Here is a 21,317-nt window from a genome sequence, read left to right as displayed (position 1 = left end):
TTTGAATTTTTTCTCATTTTTTATTGTTATATAAAATGTTTACGAACATGCTAACTGGAATTGAATCGAGCATGTTGGTTGTTTTTGTACATGTGCATGACATGACAATATGTATTGTAGTTGTGATTGTTATGCTTGCAGCAACTCTTCTCATGGAAATAATAATGTTAAGAGTTTGGCATTATCTTCGTCTTGCTTTTCAGATTCATCTCTCAAGTGGTAAAGTGTGCGTATTTTTCTCGAGTTCTTTTCAAGATTGACCAAGATGGTTGGGTCTTAGTTATGATTGTTGTTGTTAACACCGGAAAAAGTTGAGTAGACGTGTTAACCTTTTCTAGTCAGATATTCCCTTCCACCGTCGCCTCTATATAAAGGTCGGTTATCTGCACAGAAAAAAGAACTCATGAATGAACGCCAGAAGAGATTTTCAGCGTGACCACCCCGACGCTCATGTCAAAATATGCTCACGAAAGGGAAAGACTCGAGTAATATGTAGTGTATTGTAATGTGTATATCAGATTGTGTATTAAGAATGAATTAAAACTGGTAATTTATAGGCGAACTCTAGGAGAGTCCTACTGACTAGAAATATTTACTTTCCTAGTTGAATTCAAACTTTCCTTCTTGGATATACACCCATTTTAAAAGATACGTTGATATCTTGATAAGAAAACAGGATATTGGAAGATATCTTGCCATCGCATTCACATCGCTCGCCCCTACCTCGGTCCCATGGAGCCCGGGCCACTTCCCTTCGTTCCTTGCTTCTCATCTTTCTTCTCCTATCTTAGTTACAAGCCCCAACCACTCGGGTCCTCGGCATTTATCGCGCATGACCGAACTCCTTCTCAGCCCTACCCAATGCCCTCGAGCCCCGACCCGATCTTTTATCCGGACCGGCCTTCATCGCGTCTGGATCGGGCTCTTTATTAGCTTCACCCCAGGTCCTCGGCCCTCTGGACCGAACCCATACCGGATCAGCCCTTATCCCGCTTTCTTCTCGTATCTCGAGTCAACTGCCCGGATTTCCCTTAACGGGTCGGACCTGTACACTTACCTATACTTTAACTGTGTTTCTGGTCATCGCATATTTGTGGCGTTTTGGAGTAGGGGTGTAAACGAATCGAGCCGGTTCGCGAGCTTTTCGAGCTGACTCAATAAATATTTAATTTGTATTCGAACTTATCGAACTCGAGTCGAATCCGAACATGTTCGAATTTTTTTTCGAGCTGAGCTCGAGCCAAAATTTATTTTGTTTGATAGTTTGCGAGCCTTAATATTTTATATTTTTTATTAATATAATATAATTATATAATAATATACATATATTTTGAACTTTTTCGGACATTTTGAGCTTTTCAAACCATAATATCCGAGCAATAGTTCGAATAGTTCACGAATAGGTTTGGTAGCGCTTAGTCGTGTCGCGCCGAAATTAACCTAACTCAGATTAACTAAATAAACATATAGTAGCGAGAGTAGGGATCATTCCCACGAGGAAGGTGAAATTTATTTGTGTTCTTAAAAATACTGAAAATAATTAAAAATGGGTTTTTTGAATTTTGAAATTAACTACTAATAATTAAAACCAAATAAAATAAATTTTACCAACTAGCATGCAAGATTCAGAGTATGGAAAATTAATTAATTAACGAGCCTTGATATCGGTCGACTACACCCTTGAAGTTATTCACTCGATCATCAATTCTCTAAAAATAATTAATTAACATTTGAATATTCATCATTGAAAACTTAATTCCTATCTTACCTTAATTTTATTTAATTAGACACAAGCGTTTTAAATTAACCCTTATCAATGAATTAACCAAAATACAAACGATTAATATTTAAATCCAAGGTAGCATTCAAACTAGTGAAATTGATGAAGCTAAACAACACAAGCACAAGCGGTTGCATTTAATCTAGTCAATTGTTGTTCCCACGAATTAACAAATTCACAAGCGGAAAATTATTAATTGCAGTTGCTTCACAAATTAATGAGATCAAACAATTATGAATTTGATATCTAATTTAGCTTTAGATTGTATGATAAAATCAAAGGGTGATCAAGCCAATAATCTCACATACAAGCATGAAATAAATCCAAAACAACTTTTGATATTCAAATAAAAATCAAACAATGAAAATCTGAATCTCACAAGATGAATAAACTTCAAAGGGTTTGTCTTCCTCTACCAAGGATTAAAACTTAGAAAAATTGAAGAAGAGATTGAATCTAAAAACAAAGAAGATAAAACCTAGCCGCCATATGTCTTCTCACGTCCTTTTCCGTCCAAATATCCCCTAATCTGAGGCTTTATCTTCTATTTATATGGCTTGAAAAGCCCACGAAATAAAGCCCGAAAAGTCAAGGATTTTAATTCCCAAAAATTCCTATTTTTGAGTCTGTGCGATGCCTCGCTCGATTGGTTAAATGTTGCGGATCGAGCGAGCAACTTTCTGTTCAAAAAAATATTTTTCCAGCCCAGATCTCGCTCGATCGGTAAAACATTACGAATCGAGCGAGCAAGTTTCTGTCCAGCGCGCAGCGTTTTTAAAAAATTCATATCTGGAGTTCTAGCCGTCGGATCGAGCCGAAATTTGGACAACAGCTTCAAAACATCTTGAATTTTGTGAACGATGGAGATCGGATTTGGATCTCTCTAAAATTTAAAATTATTTTTTTATCATTGCTGCTCCGTAATTCATTCTTGCGGCACTTCTCCTACTCCAAAATCTTCCTTTTTTTGCCCTTTTCTTCTATACTTTGCTCCATTTATTCTCTTTACCTTCATAAAATCACATACAATGATTAGGAACTATAAAATGAATTTAATCAATCAAAACACTCCTCATCCTCACAATTTAATCCCAGTAAACATAGGAAATGTCTACATATCAAGGTTCGAATATTTCGAGCCGAAATCGAACTCGAACTTCGAGCTAAGCTCGAGCCAAAATATTTGAAATTTTTGAGCTTCGAATCGAGCTCGAACTCGAATATACTTAAATCGAGCCGAATTCGATCCTTAAATTTTTACCATTATTCGGTTCGATTCAGTTCATTTTCATCCCTATTGTGGATGATTCAAAATTCTACGAGTTTCGAAATGCATAGCAAGGTCCCTGTGGCTTGGATCTTGGTCCCAACTTAGGGCTAGTCTTTATTATCGAGACTTACATTGTGTACGTTGAGCTAGACGGTGGAGTCCATCATATTTTCTCGTACTTCATCACAAACCTACCTGCTACACATTTTGTGGTTGTATTTGTGGGTGTGAAGTACCTTCCAATTTACACATTTTAGTAAACTGAAGATTTGTTGTGAAACGTATTTTGCCAAAAAAATTCACATGACGATGGTTTTGAAAAACATATGTTAAACAATATCTTCATGTTGTTTTGTTTTGAATGTATAATCGAAGGGTGTTCAAATTATAAGGAGTGCAATTTATGTGGACAACACAACATTCCACATAATTCTTAATAAAAGAAGATGATCCAGTAAGTATATCTGGATCCAACAATCTATTCAGTGCACTCAATTGTGCCTTCTTGTAGTCTCCTATCCGTGGAAACAATACCAACACATCGTCATTATGGAAAGATAGCAACCAAATAAAAAGTGATACATTGGAGTTTTTGGGCCCGTTTGCTTTCAAAAATCTTTTTAAAAAATAAGTGCTTTTTAAGTTGGCTTTTAAAAACACTTTTTTAAGTAAAAACTGAAATAATTTTGTATTTGGATAAATAGATTAAAAACACTTTTTTTAAGTTAATTGAAAAGCTACAAATATGAGTTTTTTTAAAAAAAATACTTATTTTGGCTTAAATAAGTGCTTTTAAAAGCACTTCAAAGTTATTCAAACACATTTGAAACAACAAAATCATTTTTTTTATTAAAAAAAAACACTTTTTCTATTTTCTACTGAAGCCAAACACACTCTTTGAGCAATTGTACAGATGCGAGGGTAGTGCACATGATGAGAAACACAATAGTTAGAGTGAGGAGCGAATCTCGTTACACAAAAAAAAAACAATTGGTTATATATATATATATATATATATATGCATTTTTTAGGAAAATTTTTAGAGAGAATAATATGATAAATTGTCATTACGAAAATTCTTTCAAAAAAAAAAATTGCCATTACGAAAAGAGAGCAACCAAACAAAATGTGATAAATTAGAGTTTTTGAGTAGTTGTACATATGCGAGGGTAGTGCACATGATGGGAAACACAATAGTTATATTGAGGAGTGAATCTCGTTACACAAGAAAGTAACAATTAGTTATATATATATATATATATATATATATATATATATATGCATTTATTAGAAAGATTTGTAGAGAAAATAATATGATAAATTGTCATTACGGAAAGAGAGCAACCGAACAAAAGTGATAAATTAGAGTTTTTGATTAGTTGTACTGGTGTGAGGGTAGTGCACATGATGGGAAATACAATAGTTAGAGTAAGGAGTGAATCTCGTTGCACAAGAAAGTAACAATTGCTTATATATATATATGCCTTTCTTAGGAAAATTTGTAGAAAAAAAACACTTTTTCTATTTTGTCTACTGAAGCCAAACGCACTCTTTGAGAAATTGTACAGATGCGAGGATAGTGAACATGATGGGAAACACAATAGTTAGAGTGAGGAGCGAATCTCGTTACACAAGAAAGTGACAATTAGTTATATATATATATATATATATATATATATATATGCATTTTTTAGGAAAATTTTTAGAGAAAATAATATGATAAATTTTCATTACGAAAATTCTTTCAAAAAAAAAATTGTCATTACGAAAAGAGAGCAACCAAACAAAAGGTGATAAATTGGAATTTTTGAGTAGTTGTACATATGCGAGGGTAGTGCACATGATGGGAAATATAATAGTTAGAGTGAGGAGTGAATCTCGTTACACAAGAAAGTGACAATTAGTTATATATATATATATATATATGCATTTATTAGGAAAATTTGTAGAGAGAATAATATGATAAATTGTCGTGAGCAATCGAACAAAAGACGATAAATTAGAGTTTTTGAGTAGTTGTACTGGTGTGAAGGTAGTGCACGTGGTGAAAAACATAATAGTTAGAGTAAGGAGTAAATCTCGTTGCACAAGAAAGTAACAATTGATTATATATATATATATATATATGCCTTTCTTAGGAAAATTTGTAGAGAGAATAATATGTTTTTCAATGTAACTCATGAAAGCCTTTTGATGTGATATGCAGTAAGAGCGAATTGAGTCGCATATCATGCACAGAGACGGAAAGGAATTGGAAGGTGGGACATTTGTGAACTCTTGGGAATGGGTTATCATGGAAGAATGAGAGGGAAGAAACGGAGAAAAACGAAGGAGAGTGTGAGGAGAGGGATGGCGACAGGCGTCCGGGAGTTCCACGTGTCGGATTCCGAGTGGACGAAATCTGGGCTCTCTTCCCACTGCATACATGTAAAGCCCCAAAGTCCAATGACCCCGGCGAATCCGTATTTGTATCGTAATGTATTGCTAATCTCATTCTCGCACAACACACGATACGACACATTAACTTTCTCTCTCTATCTATTTATTTCAAGTGTCTGCCCAGCCCCGTGTATTCTCTCTCTCTTCTTATTCTCGTTTCTCCCGTACTCGTATACCCTAATTCCCTTTTCCCTCGCTCCACCGCTTCCTCTGTTTCGATCCTTCCGCGCGCATGAAGAAATAAGGCAGATTGGGGTTGTTTTTGAGTTTCTGTTGGTGTTTTGATCCATTAGCAAGGTTTTGGTGGGTGATTACTGATTACTTTGTTATGGGATATTATTTTCTCTTGTTTTCTGACAAGTTGAGCTGAATCTTTTTGCATTTTGCACTTCGTTTTTCATTTGGGCGCTCTTTTATATTTGCATGTTATGGGTTAAAGTTGTAATTGAGTTAAAGTTGCGATCTTTTTAGTGTGTATAAATTATATTTTTATGTTTGATTGTGTGTGTTTTCTTTATTAATGCCATTCGGTTCTGGGTTTCTGTTTTAAGAATTATCAGTGTTTTTTTGATGAAGTAGTGTCGATCTTCCGTGAATCGAACTCTCTATTGCATGTAATGATCTTAAACATAAATCAGTCCATTTATTGTTTTACATGAAAAAAGCGTGTGTTCTACATGCTTTGATTTACCCCATGAATAGATTTTGTCTTTGCATGAAAGCTCTTTTTATTGTATATTTTAATTTTCATTTAGTTTTCAAGATACACAATAAGGCATTTAACTTCTTCTTATTCTTCCCGCACCCACTTCGATTTTCATTTAGGTGCTCTTTTATTGCATGTTATGGGTTAAAGTTGTAATTGAGTTAAAGTTGCGATCTTTTTAGTGTATATAAATTATATATTTATGTTTGATTGTGTGTGTTTCTTTATTAATGCCATTCGGTTCTGGGTTTCTGTTTTAAAAATTATTAGTGTTTTTTGATGTAGTGTCGATCTTCCATGAATCGAACGTAATGATCTTAAACATAAATCAGTCCATTTGTTGTTTTAGATGAAAGAAGCGTGTGTTCTATATGCATTGATTTACCCCATGAACAGATTTTGTCTTTGCATGAAAGCTCTTTTTATGTATATTTTAATTTTCATGAAAGCTCTTTTTATTGCTATCAGCTGTGTTGCTATTTCTTATACTCGTTGAAGCATATAAACCTCTAGTGGCAGTTCATTCAGAGAAAAGCATAGTTGAAAGAATATATAAAGTCTATTTGCTAATTATTCGGTGGAAAAGTGAAGCCAGTGGGTGCACTAACTCGGGGAAAATCAAGAAAAAGATAGCTTAGCCAAATTGACGAGATGACCCACAGGGAAATCAATTTAGAACAGAGAATCATATTGACCTTAAGAGCTATTTGTAAAAGTATGAGTGGTTTGTAAATAGCATGTCTATTTATAAGACAAACTGCTCTCTATTTAATAAGTTTATATTGGCGTCGATCAGTTGATTTATTGCCATTTCAGTTCCTACAATTGTCATTCTAGGATCATCGTTTGAGTCCCTAATCTTGGTATAACCATGATTATTTGTTTATTGGATTTTACTTCCAGTATTTCCTTCTTCCCCCACTTTTTTTTTTCTTGGGGCTTTTGTGCTTGTAATATTTGCTTTATTGTGTTGACTACATTCTAACATGACTCATTGCAGTTCTTAGTGTATACAAATGAAGGAAAACAGTTTAAAGCCTAGTGCAATGCTTGACAGAAACTGGGTGTTGAAACGTAAACGCAGAAAGCTTCCAGCCGGTATAGTCAAATCTGGTGACAGAGAAAAAGGTTACAAGTCTTTAAAGTTTCCATCCACGACACTGTCTAAGCTTGAACTGAAAGAGAATGCTAGTTTAGATGGATGTTCTGGCAAGAGAAAAGGAAATGATGGGGTGAGTATTTGGATTCGATGTTTTCCATTCTTTTGGTCCAATTTTTTAGAGTGAAATTCTGAAATGGTAATTGACAAAAAAAGGAACTGGTTATTTCCAAATTGAGAATATGTGTTTTAAGAAAATCACTGCATGCTTGATTCAGCACCCTGTTTGGCTAATTGTCCTTTTTTTTGGTAATTTTTAAATATCTGGCAAACGAAATTATTTATTTTACGTTAGTTTAGTTTGCCAGCTATTTATCTCAGTTTCCTTGACTCATGTCGCTCTTATGTATTAATGACACCACTTGAACTTGGATGCTAGAATATGTGAGAGCTTGTGGCTGCTTATGACATGTGACTCACATTTTCTAATCTCAGTATTATTACGAGTGTGTAATTTGTGAACTTGGTGGAAAGCTGCTGTGTTGTGATAGCTGCCCCCGCACGTATCATCTCGAGTGTTTAGATCCTGTTCTGAAGGTATGTTTGCTTTGTTTTTGTTATCTTGGCAATTTCTGTGTTGAGATTCTTATTTTTCATTTACGTGCAATAACACATTATTGGTTACTTATCATCTCAAGCGGATTCCATCGGGAAAGTGGGAATGCCCAATGTGTTGTCAGAGACATGCTTCCCTGGAGTCTGTGAACCATTTGGATCCCATTTCGAAAAGAGCACGAACAAAGATAGTAATTCGAAGGTCAAAAACTGAAACTGAATCATCTGCAACTGACAAATTTACTAAAACATTTGAAAGTTCTGCAGTTGGGAAGAAACACAATTCGTATAAAGGAAAATCGTTCCTGTCTCGTCGTGGCCAAATAGTTGAACGTTTGGATAGTTCCTCCAATGATGCACACAATAATCATCAGAATCATACGGTTGAAGATAGTTCAATGGATGCCAGTTCTTCTTTTGGTCGCATTGATAAGAAACTAGCTGGATCTCGTTCTCTTAGACGAGCAGAGAAGCCAGCGATTCTTGCTGAAGGGTCCTTATCCTCGTCGAAGAAAAAAAAATCAGTTGCGGATGTGGAATCTTCTGATGTGAAACCTGAAGCATCGTCTGAAAAATTATCACCTGAAAACAAACCTGTCCTTGCATTGGAAGCTGACGCTCGAGCTGCCCGAAAAAGAAAGCATAGAGCTTTTTCTCTTGATAATGAGAAGCACAAAGTTGGCAAGGCCAAATCTGGTTCTGGTATTTATAGAAAAGGTCAAGAGAATGCCACACACCCAGGAGCTTCAAAATCCAAGGGAAACTGTAAATTAATTGTCCACAAGGCTAGTTCAACTTCATTAAATCAGGGTGGAGGAGAAGATGTCATTGATATCCTAGCAAAGGATGAGGTCCTCAACTTCCTTTTTGTCTTAACAATATGAAGGTTTTTTTTCCCTTTTTTAATTGTTATTTTCGGTTGATGGCATCTGATGCTGAAAATCTGTAATTCCAACATTTTCACTTTTAATTGCTGAAATACCCACAAAATTTTAAGTTATGAGGGTGCCACTGCTTATGTATATTACTATTTGCTCTATATTGTGACGCGAATTGGAAATAAGTGGTGTTTTGGTCGAGTCATTAGTGGCAAAATGAAGATATTCATTTAGTTGGTCCTACCCAAGCTTTTTTGCCTTCATGAAATTACTCACTATACAATGTTTACAGGAAAGATGCTTTCATTAAAATTATAGCTTGGTGGTGTGGGTGAGGGGTATTTTCTTTGTTTATAAAAAAAGAGATTTGTGTCAGAAAAGAGTTCAAAAACGTATAGTGAACTCTGATATTAATGTCCTGAAGCATTTTTTTCATAATTTGTCGAAGAAGAGAGCCAAAGGGTTGGGTTAATTAGCAGCAAGTAAATTTAGGCACCAGATCTCATTTTGTGGTGGATTGCCGAAACCTAAATTGGATAGGACCAAATCGGTTGGGTGGACTATTGTTCTGTCAAATTGTCCATCAATTTAGTTTATAATTGATTGGTCTCGTAAAGTCTCTTATTTTGTTGTGTCTTATTTAGACGTTCATTTGTGTGGTTCTTTCCGTTATTATTGCTGTTGTTGCTGTCTCTATATAGTCTATATTGCATCTTGTGAATTTCCTCTCCTCTACTACACTGCAAGCTCAGTGGTAGTTGTTTATGATGCCTTTTCTATACATTTTGATATTGTAATTCGACCCTTATTTGTCGTGTTGTATTTCATTTACATGATTTGAATTTGTTGTATACAGGTGGTTCCTACAGAAGCAGCTCCTTGTTCACTTGAAACACAGGAAGCGGAAAAAATTACAGTTGAACATGCAACAGGTGAAGAACATGTTCTTAAAATCCGGCAGGTATGTGTTGACGGCACTTGTTCTTAAGAGCATGGTGTTGTTTTGAAGTACTTTTTGAACCGTGCCTTTAATTTTATAAGTTTTGCTTATTTTATATGTAATCTTGTTCATCATTTTTAACTTATCAGGTGGATCGGGTTATTGGTTGTCGAGTTAAAATTGATAACAGAGATGTTTGTATTGCTGCGGTGATCAACGAAAATGACGCACTTTTAGGTGAATCGTTGGTTGCAGAAGATCTAAATACACCGTCCGAGGAAAATCCCTGCTCTGAGATGCATTTGGATGCAAAGGCGCTCCTATTAGGGAAGAAATTTGTTGCAGAAGATCCTAGTAAACTCTCAATGGGAATTCCCAGTTGTGAGATGCCTTTGGATGCAGTTGGCGATGGAAACTCAGAAGAGGACCATCAGGATGTTGCCAGCTGTTCTGATGGAACAAGAAACTTAAAAAATAATATGAATAAAAGCAAGCTACAAGTTTACAGAAGATCGGCAACCAAAGAATGTAAAGAGAAAATTTTGACAGATTATTCGAGGAGAGGCAGTAAGAGTTCTGATTCCATGGTGCTGAATAACAAAAAAGAGAGCGACAGTGACTTGTGTATTGGTACACCAACTGAAGAGGTGGTTTCAGAGGTTGAGAAGAGTGTGACAATCTTGGAGACTGGTAACATTAATGGCGGTTTGAAGGACAGTCACACCTCCATAACTTCGAAGAATTTTCTAACTCATTGTTTTGATGAAAATGGAAACATAAAGGAGGAAAAAAAGGGTCACGAGGTTGGGCATTGCTCCCAAAACAAAATTCCCAGAGTCTCGCTTGGTTGAAGCTGGATCCACCACTGTCTCGTATGAGTTTTTGGTGAAGTGGGTTGGGAAATCTCATCTTCATAACAGCTGGATTCCCGAATCCGAGCTGAAAACTCTGGCGAAACGAAAATTGGAGAATTACAAGTCAAAGTATGGAACAGCTTCAATGAATCTATGCGAGGAACAATGGAAGATGCCACATCGAGTAATCTCTACCCGGCCCTCCGTTGATGGTTCAAGCGAAGCCTACGTAAAATGGAAAGGTCTTCCTTATGATGAATGCACTTGGGAAAGAATGGATGAACCTGCTATTGCAAAGTCACGCCACTTAATTGATATGTTCTTGAGGTTTGAACAGCAAACCTTGGAGAATGTGAGTGCCAAGCTTGGCTCGACGCAAGACAAAAATGCCTTTCCACCAAGTGAGGTAATCAATCTCACAGAACAGCCTAAAGAGCTAGTTGGAGGTTATTTGTTTCCACATCAGTTGGAAGCATTGAATTGGTTGCGAAAAAGCTGGCATAAATCAAGAAATGTGATACTTGCTGATGAAATGGGGCTTGGAAAAACAGTGTCAGCTTGTGCTTTCATCTCATCTTTGTATTTCGAATTTAATGCTAGACTTCCTTGTCTGGTTTTGGTTCCTCTCTCGACAATGCGCAACTGGATGTCAGAATTTGCGCTGTGGGCTCCCCATCTCAATGCCGTAGAATATCATGGGAACACGAGAGCTAGAGCCATAATTCGCCAATATGAATGGCATGCCTGTGATCCCCAAGGAAAAAACAAACCATCTGCTTACAAATTCAATGTTCTCTTAACTACTTATGAAATGGTTTTATGTGATTCCACACATCTACGCGGAGTTCCCTGGGAAGTTCTTGTGGTTGATGAGGGTCACCGCCTAAAAAATTCTGGCAGTAAGTTATTTGGCTTACTGAATACATTTACATTCCACCATCGAGTACTGTTGACTGGTACTCCTCTTCAGAACAATATCGGCGAGATGTACAATTTGCTCAATTTTCTGCAGCCAGATTCTTTTCCTTCTCTATTTTCATTTGAGGAGAATTTTAATGATCTAACTACCGCAGAAAAGGTGGAGGAACTGAAGAAACTTGTTGCTCCGCACATGCTCCGTAGGCTTAAAAAGGATGCCATGCAGAATATTCCCCCTAAGACTGAACGAGTGGTTCCTGTCGAGCTATCATCAATTCAGGCAGAATATTACCGTGCCATGCTCACAAAGAACTACCAAATATTGCGTAACCTAGGGAAAGGGGTTCCTCAACAATCGATGCTGAATATCGTGATGCAGTTGAGGAAGGTTTGCAATCATCCTTATCTCATACCAGGCACTGAGCCGGAATCTGGATCATTGGAATTTCTTCATGAAATGCGAATAAAAGCTTCAGCTAAGCTGACTCTGTTGCATTCTATGCTCAAATTGTTGCACAAAGAAGATCATAGAGTCCTTATTTTCTCACAGATGACCAAGTTACTTGATGTCCTTGAAGATTACCTGACTATTGAATTTGGGCCTAAGACATATGAGAGAGTTGATGGCTCTGTTTCTGTAGCTGATCGGCAAGCGGCAATAACACGTTTCAATCAAGACAAGAGTAGATTTGTGTTTCTTTTATCCACGCGCTCTTGTGGCCTTGGCATTAACTTGGCAACTGCTGACACTGTAATCATCTATGATTCAGATTTCAATCCACATGCAGATATCCAAGCTATGAACCGAGCACATCGAATAGGGCAGTCGAAACGACTTCTTGTGTACAGGCTTGTTGTCCGCGCTAGTGTTGAAGAGCGTATATTGCAGCTTGCAAAGAAGAAGTTGATGCTAGACCAACTTTTTGTGAACAAGTCTGGATCACAAAAGGAGGTGGAAGACATCTTAAGATGGGGCACGGAAGAACTTTTTAGCGATTCATCTTCGATTATTGGAAAAGACGGTGACAACCACATCAATAAAGATGATTCACCTACAGAAATGGAGCATAATAATAGGAAGAGGACTGGTGGGCTTGGGGATGTATACAAAGACAAATGTGCTGATTGTAGCAATAAGATCACGTGGGATGAAAATGCCATTTTGAAATTGTTGGACCGTTCAGACCTGCAGTCTGGTTCAGCCGACGATAATACTGAAACCGAGCTGGAGAATGACATGCTTGGTTCAGTGAAGGTGACAACTGTTTTCTGATTTTATGATCCTTGTAGGTTTTCTTATTTGGTATTTCTCATGGAGGCGTATGGATCTCACACATTTCCCCTTTTGGTAAAACTAGAATCCCAATTTGTTTCTAGAAATCATTACTGTTCAATTGAGTATATGTGCTTTACCACATATGATAGGATATGGCTTTATAAGAGTTGGATCATTTTTCTGGATGCTTTTATGGTACTTTAGTATCATATTTGGAATAATGATTTTCTTTCTTCTGCTCTCTTTTGTCCTCTTTCTTCTATCATTTGTAAATGTTGATACATTTCACGTTTATAATTTCTTTATTATATGTGAATAAAGCTCGTGTCATTTGATATTTTTTGGATCAAACTGAAAGTGCTCTTGAAAAGAACCCACGTACGAAGGATAGCCTCTCTAATCACGGGAAATGGAGTTTCGATTTAACTAATACCCCTTTTTTCTCACTGTCTCCTTTTTCCTCTCAGTCATTTGAATGGAATGATGAGTCCACAGAAGAACAGACTGGAATGGGGTCAGGACCTGTGACTGATATCAACACAACTGCACCAATCTCTGAAAATAAAGATGATAATTCTGTTGGCATCATTGAAGAAAATGAATGGGATAGGCTACTGCGAGTTAGGTGGGTATCTTGTCTCACCTATTTAATCGTTTTGCATCGTGCTAATAAAACCTCTGCATCTCATACTTTAGCGGAAAGAAATGTTTGATGTTTTGAATTTAGTAGAAATATTAATGAAGTGAGGCTTTAGAGAGATGTTTCTTAGCTTCGTATAAGTTAAATTATGCGAGCCACGTGAATTGCATTTGTGTAGGGATAAAAACTATCTATCCTTAGGGTTGCTTTATTTGTATTGTGTTAACTTTGTCACCAATATTCAGCCGTGATAACACTGAAAGAAGATGGATTTCTGTGGTTCCCTGTATGAGTTTGATTCTTATTCTTTCTTTATTGACAATGTTATAGCCTTTATAAATTATAAGTACCCTTTAAAAAATATATTTATAGTTTGGTGGCATGTGTAGATGTGACTTATGTGTACAACTTAGAGTTCCCTACATTCTGAGACAGGTCTTTTCTTAGTTGTTGCTCCTGGGTTTTGTAGATGGGAGAAATATCAAAATGAGGAGGAAGCAGCTCTTGGTCGAGGCAAACGCCAAAGAAAAGCTGTTTCATATAGGGAGGCATATGCCGCTCATCCTATTGAAGCACTGACTGCAGTACTCCCTCTTTCTCTCTCTTTTCACCCTTCTTTCTAACAATTCATCTATTTATCATATAATTATAATTATAATGTTTCTTTTTATCCATGCACCATCCGTCTATCACTTGTCTGTTGGGAATCTACCCTTTGTTGTGTTTTGAAGCGTCGTTGTACTAGTTCACAACCTCTGCACATAGACGTCATGTTTATTTAAAATTCTTGAAATTCTGATACATTTGTACTTTGTCATCTTCTGACAAATTTACAGTAGTTGTTGAACAAGTTCACTGTCTGTGAGTTATCTTTACAATGGTATCTGATTTATTGTTGCTTTGCATATGTTTCAACATATTATAGGCTTATAGCTTTTTGTCAATTGGGAGACAGCTTCCAGTAACCCATCCAAACTGGGCATTTGTGGATTGAGATTTTTAATATTTCTACGGAATTCCTCAATCATATATTTGTGTACTTTTGAAACAAGATTGCCTTGGTCTTATTTTGTTACGGTTCGGTGATACGTCTCTTTTGTGTTGTCTTTTTTGAGAACTTTTGATCTGATTCCATCTTGTTTATGTTTGCCTTTCTGTTCATTTAACCTTGTTTGGACGGACTGTTTTGATTGAAAAAGAAAAGGGAAATTATTAAAAAAAAGAAAAGAAAATGAGAATGCTGCAAACTGAAAATTGCGAGGTTTTTTGATAGCCTCAGTGTTATCAACGTTAGTTTCATCTCTTATTTATCTTCTGTTAGGATATATTATTTCATGTTATAACTTGAATTGTGTCAAATGTTTTATGTTGTACTGAGATATATAGCAGATTTAATCATATCTGAATGGTATTTGTTATTACGTGACAAGAATGCTACTGGGGAAGAACCAGAGCCTGAACCAGAGCCTGAGCGCGAGTATACACCAGCTGGACGAGCTCTTAAAGAAAAATAGTGAGTTGCACTTTTCACATTTTTTAGTTAAGTTTTCTAGCAATAGTAAGATTTAGTGTTCCCCACATCAGAAATGGACAGGAATATCATTGTCTTTATCACAAACTCCAGATAATGAATTATGTGAACCCTTTCCTGAAGTAATAAATTTTATTTTTTGTAAGAAAGCTATCGCCGTCTGAAATAATTAGGACAATACTAAATCAACTCATGTCCCTCAAAAAGGATTTTGCCAAGATAAGCTTATTGGTGCAATTATTTTAGCATGCATTTTTATACTAAGTATCTGATTTACTGATCTGAAAATATTTATGGAGTTCCATTTGAGCTAAAATATGCCAAATGAAAGGAAAAAAAATAATAAAGATTGTCGTTACAAATTTGAAACTGTCGAGAAGTGTATATTTTCGTGAATCGTGGATTCTTATGTATTCTCTTTGATTGTTAATGGAGATTGCATCTCATATTTCTGGGATTACACGTTAAAATTCATGAATTTTCTTGGCTGTTGGCTCTAATTGTATTTTGCACGGTAATTGCTCAGATATACTATGTGCTATTTCCACTTTTGGAGATTTGCCACAGATTTTAGTAATAGCGATTGACTCTCTTTTTGTGCTCCAGATTTTGATAAATCATATATTTCTGTTGTGTTATTTGTATAAACAGTACCAAGCTTCGTTCTAGACAAAAAGAAAGATTGGCCCAAAGGAATATGAAGGGGTCATTGGCACAGCTTCGGGGACCGTACAAGCTAGAGTTGATGCCTCAGTTTCCACCATTTCATTCTCAAGAAGAAAAAAGAGCGGAGGTGTCAGTTCAACCTGTTGAAGAAAAAGCTCCAGATACTGAATTGGAAGATAAGAGTCATGGTCAAATGATGGAACCAAATAGCATGACTGACTCAAACATGAAGCTAGGAAGAATGTCCAAGCAGAAATCTTATTTTATTATGCCACCTCCTGTGATCTCCACTGGTCGATATATGTCTGAAGTTTCCACGACCAATGACCAGTTACAGGACACATGCTCCATTAATATTTTGCGTCATAACTTACCACCAGTAATAGGATTATGTGCCCCAAATGCTCCTAAAAGAATGGATCCCCTGCAGAGGAAAATGTCAAAATCCTACCGAAGACAAACCAAGCAAGGGCTTGGAGTTGAGTTCCCAGTGACACGTACCTTTTCTCCATCTGGCATGTCAAATGAAACGACTGTTAATGGTCACGAGTCAATTTCACCACGATTTAAATTTCCTGATTTTTCATCCGGAACTTTTCAATTTCCACGGAGTGATGTCTCGGATATGCATCTACCATTCACTCCGTGAGTTGTTTACGTCACTCCCATGCATATATTTAATCCTGAAAAATATAGATTTGACTTTTAACATTCGTTTGCAGCATTCATTGAATGTCCTGAAAGGTAAAGCATCTGCAGATCATTCCAGGAACTCTGGTGCAATTAATTCTGATTTCCAAGAAAAGATGCTATTGCCCAAACTACCGTTTGATGAGAAGCAGATGCCTAGATATTCCCTTCCCGGTACAAATTTGCCAAATATGACTCCCGACTTGTTCCCAAGCTTATCACTGGGATCTAGAGTTGCAGACACACATGATGGCGTCCATGATCTTCATCTGCCCATGCTGCCGAATCTCAAATTTCCACCAGATCCACTCAAGTATACTCAACAAGAACATATATCTCCAGCATTGGGCTCAAGCCAGATGCCATCTGCATTTGCATCATTTCCTGAAAACCATAGGAAGGTTCTTGAGAACATCATTCTAAGGACTGGATCTGGATCAAATAGCTTGCTGATGAAGTCGTCTAAAATAGATATCTGGTTAGAGGATGAACTTGATCATCTATGGATAGGTGTTCGTAGACATGGAAAGGGTAGATGGGAGGCGATGTTACGTGATCCAAGGTTGAAGTTTTCAAAAGTTAGAACTGCTGAAGATTTGTCAACTAGATGGGAGGAGGAGGAACTCAAGATCTTGGATGGGCCAAGACTTCTGGGACCAAACTCTCTGAAGCCTCCGAAATCTGTAAATCCTTTGTTTTCTGGAATTTCAGAAGGAATGATGGCACGAGCACTGCACGGAGCTTGTTCAGATGGGATGATGACACAGGTGTTGCACGGAACAAAATACAATGAGCCTTTGAAATTCCATGCACATCTAACTGACATGAGACTTGGTCTTGGTGGACTACCGTCTGGGGCACCACAGTTACAACCATCTGATCCAGCCCTTCCAACTTGGGGTGCAGATAAGTTCCCAACTTTTTTTTCCAGAGACTTTTTTGGAGGAACCATTCAGGGATCAGTTGCTTCCTCCAGCACTCCTAATGAGTCACCCTTTATTCTGAGCTCATTAGGATCAATTCACTTGGATACTCATGGATTGCAGCAAATGGAGAAACTAAAGAATGCAACTAGGATGGGGATGATGCCTGACCATCATAACCTGGGAAATAGTGAGCCTGTTGGTTCTCCTCAAATTACTGACTGTGAGAAGGTTCGAAATTTGTCTGAGTCAAAGGGGAAGGAAGAAGTGGCTAGATGTACTTCTCCAAAAGACAATTTACCTCACTGGCTTCGAGAAGCTGTAAATGCTCCGGGTAAAGTCTTCGAACCTGAGCTGCCTCCCGCTGTGTCTGCAATAGCACAATCTGTCCGAGTTTTGTACGGGGAAGGTTCTTCCAAAATACCTCCGTTTCTTGTTCCTGGTCCACCTCCCCCAAGGCCCCGGGATCCTCTGAGCGTTTTGAAGAAGAAGAGGAAGAAGAAGAAGAAGAGGTTGCATGCTCCTAATAAGCCCTGTCAGGGTATTGTTAGTAGCTTCCCCACTAACCATGATATAGAACATGTTGGGTCAACTTCTGTTGCAGGAGTGCCGGAGCTCCCAAAATCGGGGGGTTCGGGATTCCCCTGGATTGATGGTAATCTTAACTTGCCTCTTCATGATGACAATACCAATCCTTTTTCCTCATCCGTAATGCCAAGTCCTTTAAAGAAAGCAGTTGTATGCTTGTCTCCTTCACCCGAAGTCCCTGAATCGGCTGGCTTTGGTGTCGCACCTGGTCCACCTCCTGGTACACCACCAGGCTTGGTTAATAGCTTGGTCCCAGAGTCAATTTCTGTTGGCCAACAAGGAACGGAACAGGAAGCAAAGGAGGAGGGATCTTCTGTTGTAGAAGAGCAGTGCAGAAGTGGGGATTCGACAAAAACACAGCCTGACAGTTTGCAGGCACGACAGTTACATCAGGAAACGATATCTTCTGAAGGTACCCTGTCAGATGATCAAGACTAGATGGATGCGGCCAGTTGATTGGAGTTCTGGTTCCTTTTATGTGCCAGGCAACCCAATGAACTCATTTTTGTAGTGCACATTTTATGTCATGAATATAGAAGAACTTCAACATTATTTACTATGTATTGCATCATATAATGATGTGTAATATGTTCCGTCATATTTGCATACCAGGTATGCATCTCTACACAAACACATGAAGAAGAATCAGTGATGTGCAATGGTTGCTGTTGAATTTTAAAAGACCTGCGTGAGACTGGCAACGCTTGCGGTCTGTGGTCATGAAATATAAATGGATTCGTAGAAATTGTGCAAAATTTTTCTGCAAAATTTCCTGACGACGTAATAGCATGAAGATGTTGGCGAGGCCTGCCAGAATGCGGGTATTGGTATTTAGTATGATGTTTTGTACATACTTTAGTTGGGAACCACAGGCGGAAAATTTTCACATATAAACATCGATGGTTTTAAGGTCAGATAAGCAACTTGATGTAAAGTGTATAAATCTTTCTTGTCAAAAATACTTGTGCATGGAAACAGCTTTTCGGGTCTCTTTTCTTGCTTGGACGTCGCTGTTGACATCTTCACTGCCACTCCACCAGCACGGCAGCACCTGCTTTGATGATACTAAATGCTGGCATCTCCTTCATACCACCTTCTTCATCATAATAATGCAAGACAGCTTAGCAGCTTCAACCAGAGTTTCAGCTTCCATACCCTCTCTGTCGTCGGGGTACTGCGATGCTCTGTTGGATCAAATGCAATAAACTTTTGTTATTTTCAAATTATTATTTTTCCTTGTATATATACACTATATTTTTAAAACATTAAAAATATTTTCTTCAGTCTTTATCCAAACTTACACGCGTTGGTGGAACCCCTCCCTGCATGTGTAACACACGTACTGTAATCAAAATCTCAAAATTATGGGTTCATTTGTTTGATATGTACCGTTCTTCTTCTTTTTTATTAATGGATATTATATATTGACATAAACCGTTCTAATATGATATTTTTCAAAATGAAGTCTCAGCCAACTCAAAATTTATATTTTCTGCATTATTCTCAATATTAAACATCAGCATATGGTGATGTTGCAGGGGATCCAATTTCGACTTGTAATTGTGGTGGTTGCATGCTGTTAGATTTTGCATGGCATGACGGGGCATCATTTTGATATGTTTTGTTGCATTTGAGTAACTGAGAACTAAATTAAGGACACCTGCGCGCATGCAGCTATATATAAAAGATAATAATGAATACATTGATTTTAGAAGTAGCTAGCTAGCTAGCAGGGTATTTGAATAACATCAAGCCTAGCTCTGCCTAGGAAGTAAAAGATTGAAAGGGAAGAGTGAGTTGCTGAAGAAGAGCTGCAATGGGTACCGAAACTTTCGGTTCATATGCAAAACCAAGCAACTCATCTCCATGATGAATATTATAAGGACATGGTGGCATCCACATCCATCGCTTCCGACCAAACTCATACAACAACGCTTTATGATGTGATGATGATGAACCTTTTATCATTATCACTACAAACTCCCGTGTGCAATGCAATCGAACCCACGCCCTCCTTCAATCTCCGCAAATTCAACATACAGTTGCTGCGGCATCCTCTCTATCTCCACCCACATACTTTGTTGCAATCCCACAAGCGCAAGCTCTTTGGAACATTTAGCTTGCTTTTCTCAACTGCCGCAACTAACAACAGCTTTCCTCCACTCTCAACCAAGCTCGGAGAACGCAGAAACCTGCGCATAGGTGCCTGAATTTCGCACCACTGATTCATCCCCGTCTCGTAACTCAACACGCTAAAAGGGCTGTAGTTCATGCAGTAGAATCGACCTTCCACGTGAACCATCCGTCCTGATTCAAGGCTACATAGCCTTGGGAGGCTAGAGGTTGTTCCCCATATGGAGTAGAATCCACCTCCATCGATGTGGAAGCTTTCTGAACTCAGATTCTTGACCGCGTAAGGAGATATCATGTCGTCTCCAGCGAAAACCAAGTCTATGGAAGAGTCGGAGATGGTCAAACCAATCGAAGGACAGAGCCTAGGCCTCAGCGTTGAAGGCAACTGAATTATGGAGTTAGTACCAAGGATCAGTGGATTGCAGAGGAGAATAGTCTTAGAACCAGCTTCTTCTGATACCCAACAAATTAGGCCACCTGAAGAAGAGGCTGGGAAAAATCCAGGTGGGATCAAAGGGAAGGAGAGGCGGTACCATTTCAAGTCCAAGGGATCGAAAAGGTAGCCTTCTTCATATCTGTGAACACCGTAGGTAGTAGTAGTAGTAGTACTGGTCCTGTAGATGTAATTTTTAAGTGGGTGTTGCTTGAAGAACAAGAACCAGTGACGGGATGGCGACACTTGAAGGTACAAGTCAAGGAAGCTGTTGGCGAAAATGAGAGCATACCACCTCTTACACACGATTCGAGCTCGAAAGAAGGCGGGTGGGGGGAGACAGGATATAATACGATCGATCAAGCTTTGAGGAAGTCTGCTCCATATTCTGCTGTCCATCCATGGAGTTGGTGTTGTAATACCGGTGTTAAATGAAGTATAAGGTGTGGTGCTTGTGATAGTGGTGTGTCCTAATGCAGCTTCCATGAATTTATTTGTGCAAAGTCTCTCAAGTAGCCAGTAGATTTATATATCTATCTATTAGATAGCTTGGCTAGCTAGTAATTGGTGCATGACATCCATTGGGGTTTGATGATGATGAGTTAGGTAGCATATATATATATATATATATGTGTGTGTGTTTGTGTGTTATAATAAGTCTACATACTCCGTATTCTGCTGGTTTTTTTAGGTTAAAATTATCAGTATATATATATATATGTAATCAAATTATGGATGATATGTTGGAAAAATAAGTTTTTTGGTCCATTAATTTGTCCATGTTTTGGTTTTGATCCATTAAATTTTCTGATGTGGGTTTTGGTACACTAACTTTGCATTTTTTGTGTTTTTTGGTCCAACTGCATACGTGTCAACTTTTGATTGGTCCAAAATGATGACGTGGACCAATCAGAAGCTGACACATATGCAGTTGGACC

At 37.8% G+C, this 21,317-nt stretch overlaps 2 pseudogenes; one reads left to right on the top strand and one right to left on the bottom strand.

Annotated features, from left to right (window-relative positions):
• Positions 1-5,534: 5,534 nt before the first annotated feature.
• On the top strand, positions 5,535-19,096 carry LOC140872705 (protein CHROMATIN REMODELING 4-like; annotated as a pseudogene).
• Positions 19,097-19,577: 481 nt separating this feature from the next.
• Positions 19,578-20,865, bottom strand: LOC140872702 (protein UNUSUAL FLORAL ORGANS-like; annotated as a pseudogene).
• Between the last annotated feature and the right edge of the window lie 452 nt (positions 20,866-21,317).

This window comes from Henckelia pumila, unplaced genomic scaffold (genome assembly GCF_033568475.1).
Source record: "Henckelia pumila isolate YLH828 unplaced genomic scaffold, ASM3356847v2 CTG_472, whole genome shotgun sequence".
Lineage (NCBI taxonomy): Eukaryota > Viridiplantae > Streptophyta > Magnoliopsida > Lamiales > Gesneriaceae > Henckelia > Henckelia pumila.
Note: the sequence above shows the minus strand (reverse complement) of the source record. Positions and strands in the feature narration are given on the sequence as shown.